Consider the following 16,594-nt stretch of genomic DNA (forward strand, 5'->3'; position numbering starts at 1 on the left):
TAGGGGTTATTTCATGCTTCAACTGTAAATTATTTTCAGTGTCTTCTTTTCCAGAGTGCTTAGGGATTGAGAGGAAAAGAAAATGAACTTAAATGAAATCAAAGTAAATGAAGTGACCTGAAATGAATTGATGTCAGCAATGATTCCCCATATAGCTGGCCACCCTCCCCACACCACATCTCCTGGGAGTGCTGAGTTCAGCACCGCATTAATTCTGACCAAGAAAAGTGCAGACACAGACTCTGGACTCCCCAGGCAGGTGAAAATTCAAAGCAACCAGCCTTCCTGGACAGCCATCCATGGCCTGAATATCCCTGTTTGAAGAACAGAACTTTCTTTTAAGTCCTACCAGGGTGAAGTTATACACTTAACAATGAAGGGGGAGCGCCTGTCCCCACACAGGGCACAGCTGAGCTTCAAAGGATGCCACCAGGGTAGAAGGGCCCTTCTCTCTTCCTCTTCCACAGGCCCTGCAGGCCCTGCAGGCCCAGGCATTGCAAAGGCAATTCCATGTGCCCTCAACCAGAAAAAGCAAATTGAGATAAACGTCCTTGGACTTGGCATTCAAAAGATGGCAAAAAAAAAAAAAAAAAGGGGGGGAGACTAAGGGTACCCACGCCCCCACACACACACCCCTACACCATGCACATTTTTATTCAGAATCCTGATGTCTCGTTTATTTTCACCATTTGGGGAACATCTTGATTAATATTCCCTCTTTCCCTGATTTAAAAAAAAAAAAAAGGTTTAAGTTCTGGGAAAGGACCCCCTAGGAGGACCGGCACGGGATGAATGGGCAAGTACTACCGGGGCTCGTTCCTTGTCCCCTCCCCAGCACCACCGGCACACACGCACACACCCTGTTTCGACGATTGTAAAGGCATTTGCCCAGATTTTCTTATTCATCCCTAAGCAACAGGGAAGGGCTGCCTCCCGGCGGTGTCCCGCCGCCCTTTAGTACTTTATATTATCCCGTGACGCCTCCGCACCTCCCAGCGCCCCCCTCCAGCCAGGATAAATGTCCTCAGTGACCTTAAGGCTTTTTAAATTTTAATCAGCAGAATAATTCTTGAGAGGAAAATCCTGCCCGGCTTTCCGAGTTGGCAGAGGTCTGGAGCTTCCCCTCCTCCACACCCCAGGCCCCAGGGCCAGGACAGTGTTTCCATCCGTGCCCGGGAAAAGCCGCCTCCCCGTGCACCGCGGCACGTCCAGCGCGCAAGGCGCGGAAGCTGGAGCACGCTCCCTGCACGGAACGGCTTTCCCAGAGGCCTTGGTAAACACCGTGGACTTTCCTGACGAGGGCCAGGCGCCTCCCCCGCGGAGGCTGGCTCGTTCCTGGCAAGCTCAGCCCTCGCCTGCGGGGAGCAGTAATTATCCCAGCGCCAGGGTAAGGAATTGAGTTTGCTCGGAGCACTGGCTGTCGGGCGGCCAGGGACTGCGCATGTGCCTCAGCGCCTGGGGGCTCCGCGGCCCGCGAGAGCGCATGCGTCTGCGGTGCTTGGGGACGAGGGCTCCTTGCGGAGCACAGCGATTTGCTGTGGCTTTGTTCAGCCAGCAACTGCCTGACAGCACGTTAAGTGAGCTTGAACCACGGAAAAAGATCCATAGAATTTTAAGGGCGTAGGCTCCTCATGGGGTATCTGCTTACTTCCTCCATTTTACCAATAAGGAAATTGAGGCAGGCCAAGAAGGCGAGAGGAGGTACCCAGAACTGCTTTTCTGGGATCAGATCCAGCCCGTATTGGAATGGTTTAGGCACTCCTTTACTGAGCACTTCCCCAGTGATTAAATGTATATGTGATTAGGAAAGACAAACACAGATACCGTGGCAGACCCGGATTTGGTCTGATTTGATGGTTTGCAGAACTGCACTCATAGCTGTACGGCCTTAGAGAAATCACTTAATCTCTCCAAGCCCGGGTTTCCTGGTCTGCAAAGCAACAATAAAAATAGGATCTACCTGCTCTGGTCACTGGGCTCCAGTGAGGTAAAGTACACATTGGTTAGCACAGTGCTGGCACGTAGCAGGCACTCAAAATATTCGTGGGCTGACTCCTTGGGAGACACTGTTTTGAGAAGTAGCTAAGCGCTAGGCTCATAGGCGTTCATGAGACAGTCACGGTACGCGTTCCCAGGGAGAAGTCATGCGGGACGAGAGGGAAGGTACTTTCCCGTGTGCAGCCCCTGTGGAGCCTGCCACCCGCAGGACAGCGAAAGCAGGAAATGCCTCTGTTTATCTTCCCTCCAGCTGCTTCCTCCCGACTCTCACCGTGACTCACGGAGGCTGCAGAGGGGCATGGGGACCTCTTGTCAGGGTGAAGTGTGTCCCTAAAGGTGATGTGATTTATGTTTTAAATCCTACTTCATCTCAGGGGTCTTTCACCTATTTTCCTAGGTGGAGAGGCACAAGAAGGAGTGGGGTTAAGAGGGTAAGAGGAATGGTGGCTCAGCACCTAGTAATAAGGCGTCCCGTTGGAGTAGTTGGGAGTCACGGAGCCTCGGAGTTGATCATCCAAGGCAGCTTCCTTGTGTTAATGAGGAAGCAGTGGAAAACAAAGAAATGTTACCGGATTTTGTCTAGGTTCTTGACTATGCTGCAGAAATGAATTTCAAGAGCATGCCAGGTGAGTTAGGCCAGTAATTTATTCAGGCCGGGAGGGACGAGAAATGGGAGAAAATAACAGATCATGGGTCCAAGGTAGAGAGGAAGGGCCTGAAAAGTGGTCAAGCAGGCTGATTTACAGGCTGCAGTTCCCCATTATATATTATAAATGCCCAAGTTTTAATTGGGTGGCCATCATGGCAGAGGAAAAACTGCAAGAGCAGGGTGCAGAGGGCAGGAACGGGGGTCCAAAGGCAAGACAGAGTGAATTCAGGCCTTGTGCCTGCTTTTTGAACTGTTAATTATTCCACCGCTTTACATGGCAGGGGAGGAGTTCCAGCTGTTTGCTGTTTTGATTGGTTACCCCCCCCCCCCCCAGTCAATCCCACATGAGGGCTCAATGATAAAGTCCTTGGGGAATGTCTGTGCTTCTCCTGGCTTCTGGAGGAAGTCTTCTTATGAATGGCAGCATCTTGTGCAGGGACATCTTCCAGCAGCCGTCTTGGGGTTATTGATGTCCACGTGGACTTCTTGCCAGGCTGCAGATCCATCCACTGATTCCCTCTCTTACTAGCCTGCTTCAGAAAGATAAAATGATGTCATTTCAGATCTAAGTCCCCCTATAGTGAATTTGCCCATGTACACATTACTTTGGGAGGGTATGTTATAGACTGCCAGATTCTGTCTCAGCAGACAGGGAAAGGGAAAAGGGTCCAGATTCTTCCTACACAGCTTCATGGATTTACTGTGATGGGGGGTAGAGGAACTGGTATCGGTCTTAGAGGAATGGCATGTTTGAACATGTTTTCTATGTGCCTGTATGACAACCAGGTAAAGACCTCCAGACAGCTATTGGAAAGGTGGGTGCCAAGTGCAGGAGAGGGCCTGGGGGTGCACATATGGGAACAGTCACAATCCAAGCGGTCCTCAAAGCTGGTGCTGGGCTGAGATGGCCCAGAGAGAGTAGGCAGAAGGAGAAGACAATGGAAAGGATGAGAACTGAGCCCTGACAGATACCAACGTCTAAGGTCAAAGGAGGGATCTTGAGGAGGGTAACACAGTACAGAGAAAGTCAGAAATAACGGCATCAAATGAAGACATTCTCCAGAGTGAGGAAGTGGTCAGGAGTGGGAAATGCCACAGAGATGTCAAGCATGCTGGAATGTGCCTGTTCCTGTTGAATTTGACCAGGAGGAGGTCGTTGACGACTTGTATGACCCTGGATTTGATGGAGATGTGAGAGAGAAACCAAATCACAGTAGTTTAAAAGTAAATGGAGGGAAGCAGTTGTGGCTCAACTGAGGGAGCATCCACCTACCATATGGAGGGTCCAGGGTTCAATACCCAGGGCCTCCTGACCCATGTGGTCAGCTGGCGCAAGTGCAGTGTAGCTGCGCACAAGGAGTGCCATGCCACGCAGGGGTATCCCCTGTGTAGGGGTGCCCCATGTGCAAGGAGTGCACTGCACAAGGAGAGCTGCCCTGTGCAAAAAAGTGCAGCCCGCCCAGGAGTGGTTCTGCACACACGGAGAGCTGACACAGCAAGATGCCGCAACCAAAAAAGCAACGCAGTTTCCCGGGGCCGCATGACAAGAATGCAAGCAGACTCAGAAGAAGAACACACAGCGAATGAACACAGAGAGCAGACAATAGGGGCGGGGGCGGGGGGGGGGGGGGAGAAATAAATAAAATAAATCTTAAAAAAAAAGAAGTAAATGGAGTCAAGAAAGGACGAGGAGAACCAAGGGGAGAGGGCATGTGCCACTGCTTCAGGGGAGTTGGGAGGGCAGGGAAGAGGAAGTCGTAGCCAGAGGAGGCTGTGTGAACTTTTTGTCATTGTGTGCTTTTAAGGTGGGAAAACAGAACATACACAAATGGTGAGAACCAGGGAGTCCATGGGGAGGAGCAGGTTGGAGTCTGAAGACAACCCCTAGCTCCTCCAGGAGAAGCGGAGGAGAGCGGATTCAGACACCAGGTGACGCAAAAGAAGGATTCTCTTCCCTGGTTTGTTTTCTTCTATGTGAAAGGATGAAATGCAGTTGGAAGGTTTAGGAATGTACTTGGAGAGCTCTTTAAGACAAGCTTTGTTAGAGGAAGGATTTAACCATGGCCACTCTCTTACCATCAAATGTTTTTAATTAACCTCATTTGCATGCAGAGCTATGCCTGGTATCACACAAATAGTGTGAAATAGATACTGTTATTATTATGTCACTCAGGACTTTTTGGTAGCAAGTGAATGAAACCCAACTCTAACGAGCTAGATAATTAAAAAAAAAAAAAAAAAAAGAAATCCATCCTTTTGCTAAACTGGGTAGACTGCTTTAGGCATGGGTGAATTCAGGTGCCTAAAATGTGGTATCAGATTGAAGAGATGTCATATTTTGAAATTATTAATGAACTTTTCTCATTAACTTTTCAGAGAATTTCATCTATGCAAGGCTTTCCTTCACCCTGGAGAAGATTCTTTCCAGAAGGTATACAAGGACCACGAAAATGTAACACTCAGTGTCTGATAATAGGGTTTTGTAGCAAGTCAATAGCCATGCAACTGAAGCTCTTACCTTGAGAAAATGTACTCTACATTCTTTTACCTGCCTCTTTAGTGTGTCAGGGACTGGGTTTGGTAGACTTAAAAAACCTGGGTTTGGTATAGGATGTCTAGAGAGGGAGATGGGGGGAATTGTGATAAGAGAGTAGCAGCAGAGCAAGACAAGAGGCTAGGAGGGGCAATTGTGTCAGAAAAGTAATGATTAACCCCAAAAGCAGAGGAGGACCTATCTATCCCCTGTTCCCCCCTCCAGAATTCTGACAGGAAGATCCTGGGCTAGGCAAAGGGAGGCCCTAATAGGGATGTCCCATGTCATCCTAGGTCCCCATGTAGCCTAGACCCTACCCAGAGTAGCCACAAGTCTGTGGCCAGCTTGCCACCACTGTGGCAAGGTGACTTAGTGGGAAGGGCTTCCAAGTGGACCCCTGGGACTAGGATTAATGGGAAATCACAGCCAGAAGTCAGAGTCTATAGCACCCGGAAGAACAGCGAAGAGGCTAAGCCAACTAGGGAGCATTTGGGGGCACTGCCTCAGGCGAGGGGATGGACCACAAGCTCTCCGTCCACAGACGTCCGCTTCAGAGGCCAGCAGGACGGGATAGGCAAGAGGTGAGCATTGTCCTGAGATCAGCAGACGAGGCAGCCACATCTAGGGGGCAGTCCAAGTCTGGGAGATTTGCTTCCCTTCCTCTCAACACCTTGAGAATGCAGAAGCCACATACTACCCTACTATCTCCACCCCTGTACACTCTACAGGGACGGTGAACAAAACATTTAAAAATCCTTAGCTGCCTGGGCACTGACTAATCAGAATGGAGGCTACCTGCTGTGTCCAGCCTTAAACCTTTAGCTGGGAGCTTGGGGGGCAGGTTCCAGGGACGAGGAATGGGGAGTGCTCAGAGGACTTTGGGAAGGACCTGTTTACCAGTAGCTGCATGCATTTCAGTATTTTCACAACTAGGATAGTCCTGAAGGTATGTCCCAGTTGAATATGAGCCATGCATCCGGACACCATCTTTATGGGAGGAGAGGGGGTAGGGGAAGCCATCTGAGAATCAGCATGTTCCCAGTGGAGATGTTGAAATTATTGGGTTGGCCTAAACTTTAAACCAATTTCTACCCCTGCTAACAAGTGGAGGAGGGCCAGATTGATTATGGACAAACTAGAGAAATTACATTTTATTGGTACATCAGATTGCAGTCTAGGTTAAATTTACCATCCTTCTGCTTTCCTCTGTGTTGGCAACATTCTCAGGCAGCAGCCCCAGGCTATAGCAACCCCAGAGGGCAAGTCACCTCTTTCTCAATAGTGCCAGTAAAAATCCTAGGTCAGGCTCTCATTGGCTCAGTATTAGTCATGTACACATCTCTGAACCAATCCTTGATTGGCCAATTCACATGACCACATGACTGACTGTTCCTAGCCTTATGAACTGAGAGTGGGAGAGATCAGTGGCTCCCCAAAGGAAAATCAGGGTGCTGAAAGCAGAAAATGGGGGAGTGGATGGTAGGCAGGCTGGCTCAGCAGAGGTACATCACGTTGCCTTCCAGGTTTAACTTTCTAAAACTTACATGGATGAGCACAATTTCTCCAAAACATGAAACGAATTGGCAGCCAAGCATTTATTTAGCCATAAATTGATCAGTACAATAACTAATTTTGAAAATCAAAGTTCAAAGCAGAATTTCCCTTCCTTTTAAACTGGACACCACTGTTAAATTCATTTTAATAATTAGAGTTGGAGGATAAAATCAACTAAATGTCCAATATAGTTTAAAGCTTAGTCCAATCCAATAATCTAAATATTTCCATTTAGAAAATACTCTCTTCTCTTGTTGATGAGGAGACAACAACCATTTTGCTTTTTCCTCTGTGTATCATTTCCTCTTTTTGTAAGGAAACCACCCCCTCCTATATCCAAGAGAAACTGGATTATCAGTTAATACTTGTAAAAAACAAATTTTTGTGTGTGATAAATAAAAAGTTTGATTATCCCAGGCACGATGAGATAGCAAAGGCAGCATGTATTTTCCTTCACAGACTTGTATTTTCAGTATTATAAAACACTTCCACAAAGTTTAAAAAAAAAAAATCCAGCCCCAAGTAAAAGAAGATTTCAAAGGTCTAGAGAAAGGAAACGTAGTCATCAATTTTACTCTAAAATTTATGCTGCTTCTTTTCAGAAAGAGTATTATTCCATAAGGGATATCTTGAAATTTATGATATATAAAACTTAAATCTCAGAACTGAAAAAACTCCCTGGGGGAAAAAAAAAATCATTCATCACCATAAGGGGAAATAAACATACCATGCCCTGGCACTAAGTCACATGATTAATTCAGAAGGGACTGGCTTTCTCTGCATGTGGAGTCTCAGGTATTCATTTCTTCATCAAACATTTACAACACTCTGCGCTACTTCTCGGCCCTGGGCTGGGTGCTGGCCACGTGAGGATGAGTAAGACCCACTCCCGTGTCTGGGAAGGAGGTGAGACGGGCGGTACTGCGCAGCCCGGCGGGGGCGTGAAGTCCTGCTGGGGCTCAGGGGGGCAGGAACGACCCTGTGTCAGTGGGGCAGATGCTCCAAGGCCCGCTGGGATGAGATGCTGCCTCCAGGCTTCGCGATGGAGCTGCAGACAGTTTATTGCTGTGGTTAAGGTGGCGGAGGTTTGGAAATCCTCACTGGCAGCCCTGAGGCAGCAGAGCTCCGTGAGGAGCTGGGAGACAAGACCGCCTGGCCTTCCCGGCCCCTCATATGTGTGTCCGACGCTGCCCGCCCAGATGGGACCTTCGCGTCAGCCACCCCGCAGGTCCTTACTGCGCACCTACCACGGGCCAGATCCTGCCCAAGCGGAGCAGACTACTACCTCAGGGAGCTGGCTTCTCGAGGAGGGCCAGGGGCGGAGAGTAAGTCAAAAGGACGTAAGTGCTCTAGAGAAAAGTAAAGCAGAGTGGGGGTGTCAGGGAATGTGGGGTGGGGTGGGTCTTTAAGAAATTCTTCCCACGCACCCAGTTCTCCCTGGTATCTGAGTACCCGGGCAGCGGGCAGCTGACGGTGCCTTAGAGAAAGTGAAGTGGCCAGCTCGGGCCGAGCCGAGCTGGTGGACCTCCTCCCCACCCCCCGAAGTGTTTATCTCAACTGATGAATGGAGCTGATGCAACCAGAGTCTGGGCCAGTTGGGAGTTCATTCCCGGGGTGGGGGGACATGAATGGGAGGGAATGGGGTCCCTAATTCTGTGGGAGAGAAGAGGGTTTGTTCAGATGCAGACATGGCCCCAGGCAGCAGCAGCTGGGGAAGAAGGGCACCAGCTCCCCAAGGAGAGGGAGCGGCAAGGCCAAAATAGAAGGTCAAGGCCCTTAGCCGAGAAGGCCGGGGGGCCAGGACCTGGAGCTGGGCCCGCTGAACTCTGGAGTGTCACACAGGAAAGAGGGCAGATGCCACGTCGCTGGAGCGGGCCGGGAGGGCCGGCTGCACCGGGGTGGGCACGTGGGGGCACGGGGCACCAGGCTGCTGCTGGCGGGGAGTGAGGGAACTCAGGCTCAGGTGTAGACCTTCACGCTGAGCAGAGGGTTCCTGTGGGGTTGCCAGGTCACAAGGGCTTTAGAGACCAAGACAAGGAATGTGTGTTTTTCTCAGCTCTACTAACAATGACCGATGTGGGTTTAAATAGTGTCCCCCCAAACTCCATGCCCACGGAACCTGCGAAGATGACCCTAGAATTATAATTAATTAAACTAAGGCCACCCTGGATGGGCCCCGGTCCAACATGACTGGTGTCCTTTTGAGGAGAGGGAAGTTTAGGCACACGCAGTGAGAGAAGAGCACCGTGAGGGTGCAGGCAGATGGAGTGATGTGCCCATAAGCCAAGGAGCACCCAAGAGAGCCTGCAACCCCCAGAAGCTAGGAGAAAGGCCGGGAAGGCACCTCCCTAGCCTGCCCACACCCCCATTCGAGACCTCTGGCCTCTAGAACTGTGGCTTCTGTGGTTTTAAGCCGCCCCGCTGAGAGTAATTGGTTGCTGCAGCCGTAGGAAACAATGACATGAAGGTGTCCTTTGCTGTTGCCGAGGCTGGCTTCTGTGGTTCTCCATAAGCCCCATGACTCTTTTAATCCTGAGCCAAATGACACTGAAATACACTGTTAGAACCACTGGGAGGACAGCTAGCAATCGGAAGGAGGGTGAAATGGCAAGGAATTCCCAATATTTTTTGCTCCAAGTATAATCCCTGATGGAAACCAAACAGAAAGAGACGTAAGCCCCTGGGAGGAGAAGAGTCAGTGCCATAAACAGCGACAGGCACAGCGTTCCTTCCGGTGTGGATGCCAGGTTGGAACAGCATGTCACATTGCCACTTTGATCGTGGGGTTTGGATGAGATGGAACTTGGGGTTTGGACATGGCTCTGGGGTGGTTTTGGACTCCGCCACCTGTTGACCGTATGCCCTTGGGTACATTCACTGACCCTCAAGTCTTTGTTTCTCCACCTCTATAGTGGGGGGTGCACGATGGAGCCTGGATTCGGTTGTGTCTGTGAACCAGTGGAGCCCCCCAGGAGTCTGGGGAGCCTCCCTCCCTTGAGACGCTGCAGCGAGCCAAGCACGGTCAGCGAGCCAAGTGGCCAGGTTTGGTGCTGGGGGAAGGAGTGGTTTTGCAAACACAGTGGTAATGGCCTGGAATCCAACCCTGGTCCTGCCCGGTATTGGACCCATACCTGGGCACAGCTGTCACGAAAAGTTTAAAAGGTTGTTTGCTAAATACTCTGTAAACCACTGGGGTACAGGGGCCACTGTGGTGGGGCCCCCATGTATGAGCATAATGAGAAAGAAAGGCATCTTTTCCACTTGGAATTCCATGGGGAGTGAGGTGGCAGAGCAGGGAATGGGCAGTGCCTGGCACCTGGACATTGGTAGGTACATGTATGGATGCCCCACCCCAGTTCAGGGCAAAGGAGAGAGAGAGTGGTAGCAACCTGTAAATTTTGGATTCTTCTTTTTTTTTTTGGAGGTACCAGGGATTAAACCCAGGGCCTTGTGCATGGGAAGCAGGAGCTCAATTACTGAGCTACATCTGCTCCCTTGGATTCTTCTTCTTCCCCCACCCCCTGCCGAAATGACTCCCTCATATATTTGCTCATTGGTTTTGCTCATTGTTTTGGTTGTTTCTTCTTTAGGAGGCTCCAGGAACTGAACCTGGGACCTCCCATATGGGAGGCAGGAACCCAACTGCTTGAGCCAGATCTGCTTCCTTCTGTTTTTTTTGTTTTTGCTCATTGCTTGTTGTTTCCTTATTGTTTTTGCTTGATGTCTGCTCATTGTTTGTCTTCTTTATGAGGCACCAGGAACCGAACCTGGGACCTCCCATGTGGGAGGCAGGCACCCAACTGCCAGAGCCACATCAGCTGTCCGGATTATTCTTCTTGATGTGTCTTCATTTACCCCACACCTGGCAAGAGAAACTTCGTTAATACCCACCTGATGGCTCAGAAATGGCCCAGGTCATGGCAAGTACAAGAATAAATGTCAGGTTCCTCTCAGGAAGCCGCCCAGGGAGGGCCACCTCGGAGGATTGTCAGTGGCCTCCCCTGGGGTGTTTGGGGGTTGAATAGCATTCCCATGGCAAATATTTTTAATCAGAAAAGTGACACGTTCCTGTTACAAATGTGGCGTGAGCGGGCGCTGTGCGCAGGACTGTGGCAGCTGTCCATGGAGGCCCACCAGCAAGGCCCTTACTGACGGAGAGCCACACCTCCTGGTGACAAGCGGGATCCTGCAGGCCCAAACGGTAAGCCTCCTTAAGACTCTGAAGTGCGGGAAGTTACGATGGGGTGTGGAGGGGAGGAAGGAAGGGTATTTTGTTTGTTGTTTTGTTTTTGTTTTTGTCTTTACATTTCCAAGATTTCTATGCAGTTGGGACTTTTCATTTCTCTTGTCCTAGTGTCCAAAACAAAAGAAGAATGCATTGCTTTTGAGCCTCTGGTCTCCGTTCAGCAACAGGCTGATATGTATGATACATGTAATTTAAACATCCAAACAAACTGTTAAAAGAGAAAAAAGTAACTTTTTTTTATGTCTCCCCTTCCCCCACCCCAGTTGTCTGCTCTCTGTGTCCATTCGCTGTGCGTTCCTCTGTGACCACTTCTATCCTTATCAGCGGCACCGGGAATCTGTGTTTCTTTTTGTTGCGTCATCTTGCTGCCTCAGCTCTCCGTGTGTGTGGTGCTCTTCCTGGGCAGGCTGCACTTCCTTTTTGCGCTGGGCAGCTCTCCTTATGGGGCACCCTCCTTGCGCATAGGGCTCCCTTACGCGGGGGACACCCCTGCGTGGCAGGGCACTCCTTGCGTGCATCAGCACTGCGCATGGGCCAGCTCCACACGGGTCAAGGAGGCCCGGGGCTTAAACCGCGGACCTCCCATGTGGTAGGTGGACGCCCCAACCACTGGGCCAAGTCTGCTTCCCAGTAACATATTTTTGAGTACTTACTATGCTCACTTCTTGTGTTAGCAAAGTATACCCCTCTTAAGAGGTTTGCATAATCTTTTTTGCTCAGCACTTTACAGTTTACAAAATACTTCAATATGCATTGTGCTCACGTTAGTCCTCACAGTCACGTAAGGATACAGGATCCCCATTTACAGATGAGAAGATTGAGTTTCAAGGAGAGTGAATCATTTGTCCATAAAGGCCCAGCTAATAAGGGGGGCAGCCGGACTGAAACCTGTTCTCTTTCCATTAACATCAGATGGGATGCCAAGACCAAAACAAATGAAATGATGCGTGGACAAAAAACAGCAAATGCTGAAACCCATGGCTCTGACTAGAAGTGCTGGTGGGAAAGAAAGATCTTTTTAGCTGGAATCCCGGCGGAGGTCAGCTGGCACTTGAGCCAGGCTGGACAGGATCTAAGTGGAGGGTGGAAGGCTGGGGAAAGCATGCCAGGGAGAAGGCAGCCTGGGGCGGAGTCTTGCCCGGTGCCCTGGAGCTGGCGCCTGGCTTTTCACGTTTCATAGAGAATTTCTACGAACCCTTCTAAAGGAAACTGACCCTCACTCCCTACAAGTCTCTGAAAGTTAAACAGAAGCTTTGTTCCCGTAACTCTCTCCAGATCATCCAGATCACTTCCCATGACTTCAGCAACTGTTATCTCAAGTTCTGAATGTTGATCATTTCTAATTTTTTTGAATAATTATTTATAACATTCTAAACGTATACGTAGCCACATACTAAAATCTGCTAACACTGGAACATTTGTTTGCCAGAAAAGATGGTCATTTCAAATTGCAGAAAAACGGAAGAGACAGGAAAAGAAAGTAGCATTTTATGTGCCAGAATCTATACTGAAGCCTTTCACATTCGTGATCTCTTTTAATAGTCACTACAATATAATTTGGAAGATGATACCACTCCCACTTTGACAGTTGAGGAAATAAGTTCAGAGAGGTAAAGTAACTTGGTCAAAAGTCGCTCAGCTAATAAGTGGCAAACCTAGGATTTGCCTAGGATTATTTGACTTCAGAGCATTCAGCAATGTACCACAGCATACAGCCTGGGCAATTCAACTAGAATTAAACAAGCTTAGTTGACAGAATTCCTGACCTTACTTTTTTTTTTTTTTGGTCAGGCGGTACTGGGGGGATAAATCCAGGACCTCGTACATGGGAAGCAGGGCACTCAAGCACTTGAGCTACATCCACTCCCCCTATCTTTTAAATAATTCAAGTCCACAAACTGTACAATCTCCAAAGTGTTCTTAAAGCATTGAAGTACTCAGGGTTCATGGAATCCCATCAGTTAGAACTTGGTCCTGACTCAGATGCCACCAGAGGACCCGGCCGTGGAGCTGAGTTCCCTTTTTTACAGTGCACTGTCGAAACACAAGGGAGGCAGATGTGGCTCAAGTGATAGGGCTTCCGCCTACCATCTGGGAGGACCTGGGTTCCATCTCTGGGGCCTCCTGGTGAAAAAGAAAAAGAGAAAGCATGGCTGCATGGCGAGCCAGTGCCCATGTGGTGAGCTGAGTAAGTCAAGTAAGTCACACAGCAAGATGATGACAGAACGAGAGAGACAAAGGGAAGAGTCAAGGTAAAGTGCAGCAGAGACCATGAACTAAGGTGGCACAATTGACAGGGAACCTCTTTCCACATTAGAGGTCCCCAGGATCAAATCCCGGTGAATCCTAGAAGAGAAAAAATGAGAAGACCAAAAAAAAAAAAAAAGAAATAGATAAAGAAGATCACACAGCAAAAGGACGCAGACAGCAAAAACAGCAGGGCAGGGGGGAGAGGAAGGGAGGAAAATAAATAACTCTTAAAAAAATAAAAAAACACAAACCCCATCAGGAACTGGGATAAGGAAGAGGAAGAGATTCTTAGGCAAACCTGCCTTGTTTCCCCAAACTTTGTTTAACACAAGTGCCAAAGTTTGACACATCCTAGCTGTTTTGCTTTCTTTGGCAGCTCCAACTTTGACAAGAAAGGAAGAATTACGTCCCCCCTTTGACAGGAGCAGTGTGCAAAATGAAAGACCTCAGGTGCCGGATTGGTTTTTGACAGTTCTTCAGAAGAACGCACCTCCTGCCTATTCTGTTCAGTCCTAGTCCTGGTGAGTCATCAGGTTGCCAGCCAGACAAGTATTTTTTAAGACATGAGAAACCTAAGCCGGAACCAGCAGAGAAAGGCGAGGGATGGATTGTTGCCATTAGCTTTGATGGTGTCTTGTTGTCATGGTGCTAGGAAAATCATTTCCAATGAGAGTCCCACTTACCAGCTGTTTTGCTGGAATTTTTGACACAGGAGACTGGCGGCCAGCCTGATGCAGGGGTGGTACGTGGACATGTGCACGTACATATACCTGCAGTAGACACCCATTCTAGAAGGCTCTTGTTGGCTATGTGGGGTGATGTATGACTTTGGGCAATACAGTTATTTTTTTAATATAACAAATATGTACTTAGTGCTTACTATGTGCCAGGTAATATTCTAATCCTATCAAATATGAGCTCAGTAATATTTATACCCCTGTGAGATACATACTGCAGGCCTACAATCCCTTATTTAAAACCTCCTGGGGAAGTGGATGTGGCTCAAGCGCTTGGGCTCTTATCTACCATATGGGAGGTCCAGGGTCGATTCCCAGGGCCTCCTGGTTAAAGAAAGCTGGCCCGCATGGCGAGGTGGCCCAAGCAGAGTGCTGGCCCGTGCAGAGTGCTGGCACAGCAAGGTAATGCACAAAAAGAGACGCAGAGGAGAGACAATAAGAGACGCAGGAGACCAGGGAGCTGAGGTGGCGCAAGAGATAGAACACCTCTCTCACACCCCAGAAGATCCCAGGATTGGTTCCCAGTGCTGCCTAAAGAGAAGATAAGCAGACACAGAAGAACCCACAGCAAGTGGACACAGAGAGCAGACAGCGGGGGGCCGGGGAGGGGTCAGGTTCAGGAGTGGAGGAGAAATAAATAAATCTTTGGGGGGAAAAAACCAAACCCATGGAGCCAGAAGTGTTTGGAGATTCCGTGTTTGGCAGTTTTAGAGAAGTAATGTGGGGCATATACGGTAGGCTACACGATATCCTGCAGCATCTGAGACAGCATCCTGTGAGCAAGTATAGTCATGCTTCTCTAGTGAAATGTATTCATTGCATAAGCAAAGACTTGAAGTGGCCTTGTGTCAACCTAGGTCAGGTTTTTGCATCAAATGAGTTTATTTCAGGTCAGGTTTTGCTTCCAAATGAATTATGTTAATAAACACGATTTGTGGTTTGGGGAGCTTTAAGGGTTTTGAAATGGTGGGCCTGTATTATTTTCATCTTACAGATGAAAAACTGAGGCACAGGGGCGGGGGATTAAGTAATTGACTCACATTCAACTAGTGGGAGGAGGGGCTGGGAGCACAGCTCCAGAGTCCAGCTCTTAAGGACCACCTGCTGTGCCCCTCTGTGCCATCCACCTCCCTGGGCCTGACCCCAATCTGTAGAATGCAGATAACCTCAAGCTTGCAGCCTAAGAGGACCAGATACAATGCGGACAGAGTTCCTTAGACCCCTCCGGATTCCCACTGGGAGGATCCACAAATAGTAGCTAACCATACTTACTGCTTTATGACTGAGGCCTCAGATTCTTCGCTGAAAACTAAAGTCCACAAATTAGATGATTTCTATTAATAAGACCCCTTCCAAGTTCCAGGTCTTCTTTTCTATGTTTGTAGCATGAAAATAATTTAATTCCACTTGTACAAATGGTTTGGCTCTTAGAGCATTTGCTGTTGTTTTGAAGATAGGCTAATGTAAATGTGGTCTTAAAAAACAAAACAAGATACTTCTTTTCCTGTGTTGTTCTGTACGTTAAAACTGAAACCATGTGGGTCTTAATTTACCCGCCGATGCTTCTTCATTTCATGGACTCACTCAGTCCTGGGTGTTTCTGCATCCATTTTTTTGTGATGACTTAAGTCCATAGTGGGTGTTTGAGTGACAAATTCTACAGAGGAAAGAAGAAATCTAAATTAAAGGTTGTTTTCTGTGAGTTAGGAGTGTATCACTGGAATGTCAAATGTTGCCAGCACTGTGGCAAGCAGGCAGTTCCTCAAAAAGTGGAACATACTGCCAGGGGCAACGGCAAGAACCAGGAAGGAAGGAGGGTGCAACAGTGGGTTCCTGATACTAATGGCTATGCTTTTGAGCCTATACATCTGCAATAAGAACAAGGCCTAGAGTAGCACTGTGCCTGGGAGTTTCCTCCTGACAGCCTTCATGTTACTCAAATGTGGCCACTCTCACAGCCAAACTCAGCATGTAGATGCAGTGCATTCCCCCCAACGTGGGACATGATACCCGGGGATGAGCCTCCCTGGCACCGAGGGATCACTACCACATACCAGCTGAAGATACAACTAGAAAATGACCTTGAATTAAAGGTTCAATACGGATCAGCAGAATATCCTTGTCTACATATAATAACATGACTTCAAAATGCTGTTTGACCTAATATAAGGGGGAAATGGAAAGGAGAAATGAGATTATAAGGCTATGAGTCTCTAAAAAAGAGTCTGGAGGTTGTCAGAAGGAATGCCCTTATGCACAACTGAGCAGAGTCTAAGAGACAGATAAAGTAGATACAACCCCAGGTATTGGTTCTTCTGAGAGATAAAGAGACCCACGGGTTCTATGGTCATGGCAGATGGGGTTCACTGTCATGGCAGATGGCCCTTCTTTGGAGCTGGTGTTTCTACATGATGGAATTGAACTCAGAGGGGATCTCTTCCCACAAGACTTGCATGCTACTTTATTGGAATTGTAGTTGGTGCTGGGGTTTAAGATATATTTAGGGGATTTGAATCTCTGGACTGATAATAAGACACCCAGGCCCAGAGCCTCAACAGACTTCAGCTCCTACACTTTGATTTATTGGACTGACCCCACTCAGCTAACATGGAGTTGAAGAAGGTCAA

General features: G+C 48.6%; 1 long non-coding RNA gene across 4 annotated transcripts; it reads left to right on the plus strand.

Moving 5' to 3' along the window:
* The first annotated feature begins 1,180 nt into the window (after window positions 1-1,180).
* LOC101434411 (uncharacterized) lies at window positions 1,181-13,784 on the plus strand. 4 transcript variants are annotated; one of them, XR_011648595.1, is made up of 6 exons: window positions 2,051-2,334; window positions 2,582-2,624; window positions 4,453-4,576; window positions 5,024-10,654; window positions 10,788-10,935; window positions 12,772-13,784. It is a non-coding gene; the product is annotated as an uncharacterized lncRNA (long non-coding RNA). The 4 variants fall into 4 exon arrangements; XR_011648594.1 differs by lacking the exon at window positions 2,582-2,624 and having other exon boundaries at window positions 2,084-2,163; window positions 2,249-2,334; XR_011648596.1 differs by lacking the exons at window positions 2,051-2,334; window positions 2,582-2,624 and adding an exon at window positions 1,181-1,387.
* The last annotated feature ends 2,810 nt before the right edge of the window (window positions 13,785-16,594 follow it).

Source organism: Dasypus novemcinctus, chromosome 4, assembly GCF_030445035.2.
Source record: "Dasypus novemcinctus isolate mDasNov1 chromosome 4, mDasNov1.1.hap2, whole genome shotgun sequence".
NCBI classification, from domain to species: Eukaryota; Metazoa; Chordata; class Mammalia; order Cingulata; family Dasypodidae; genus Dasypus; species Dasypus novemcinctus.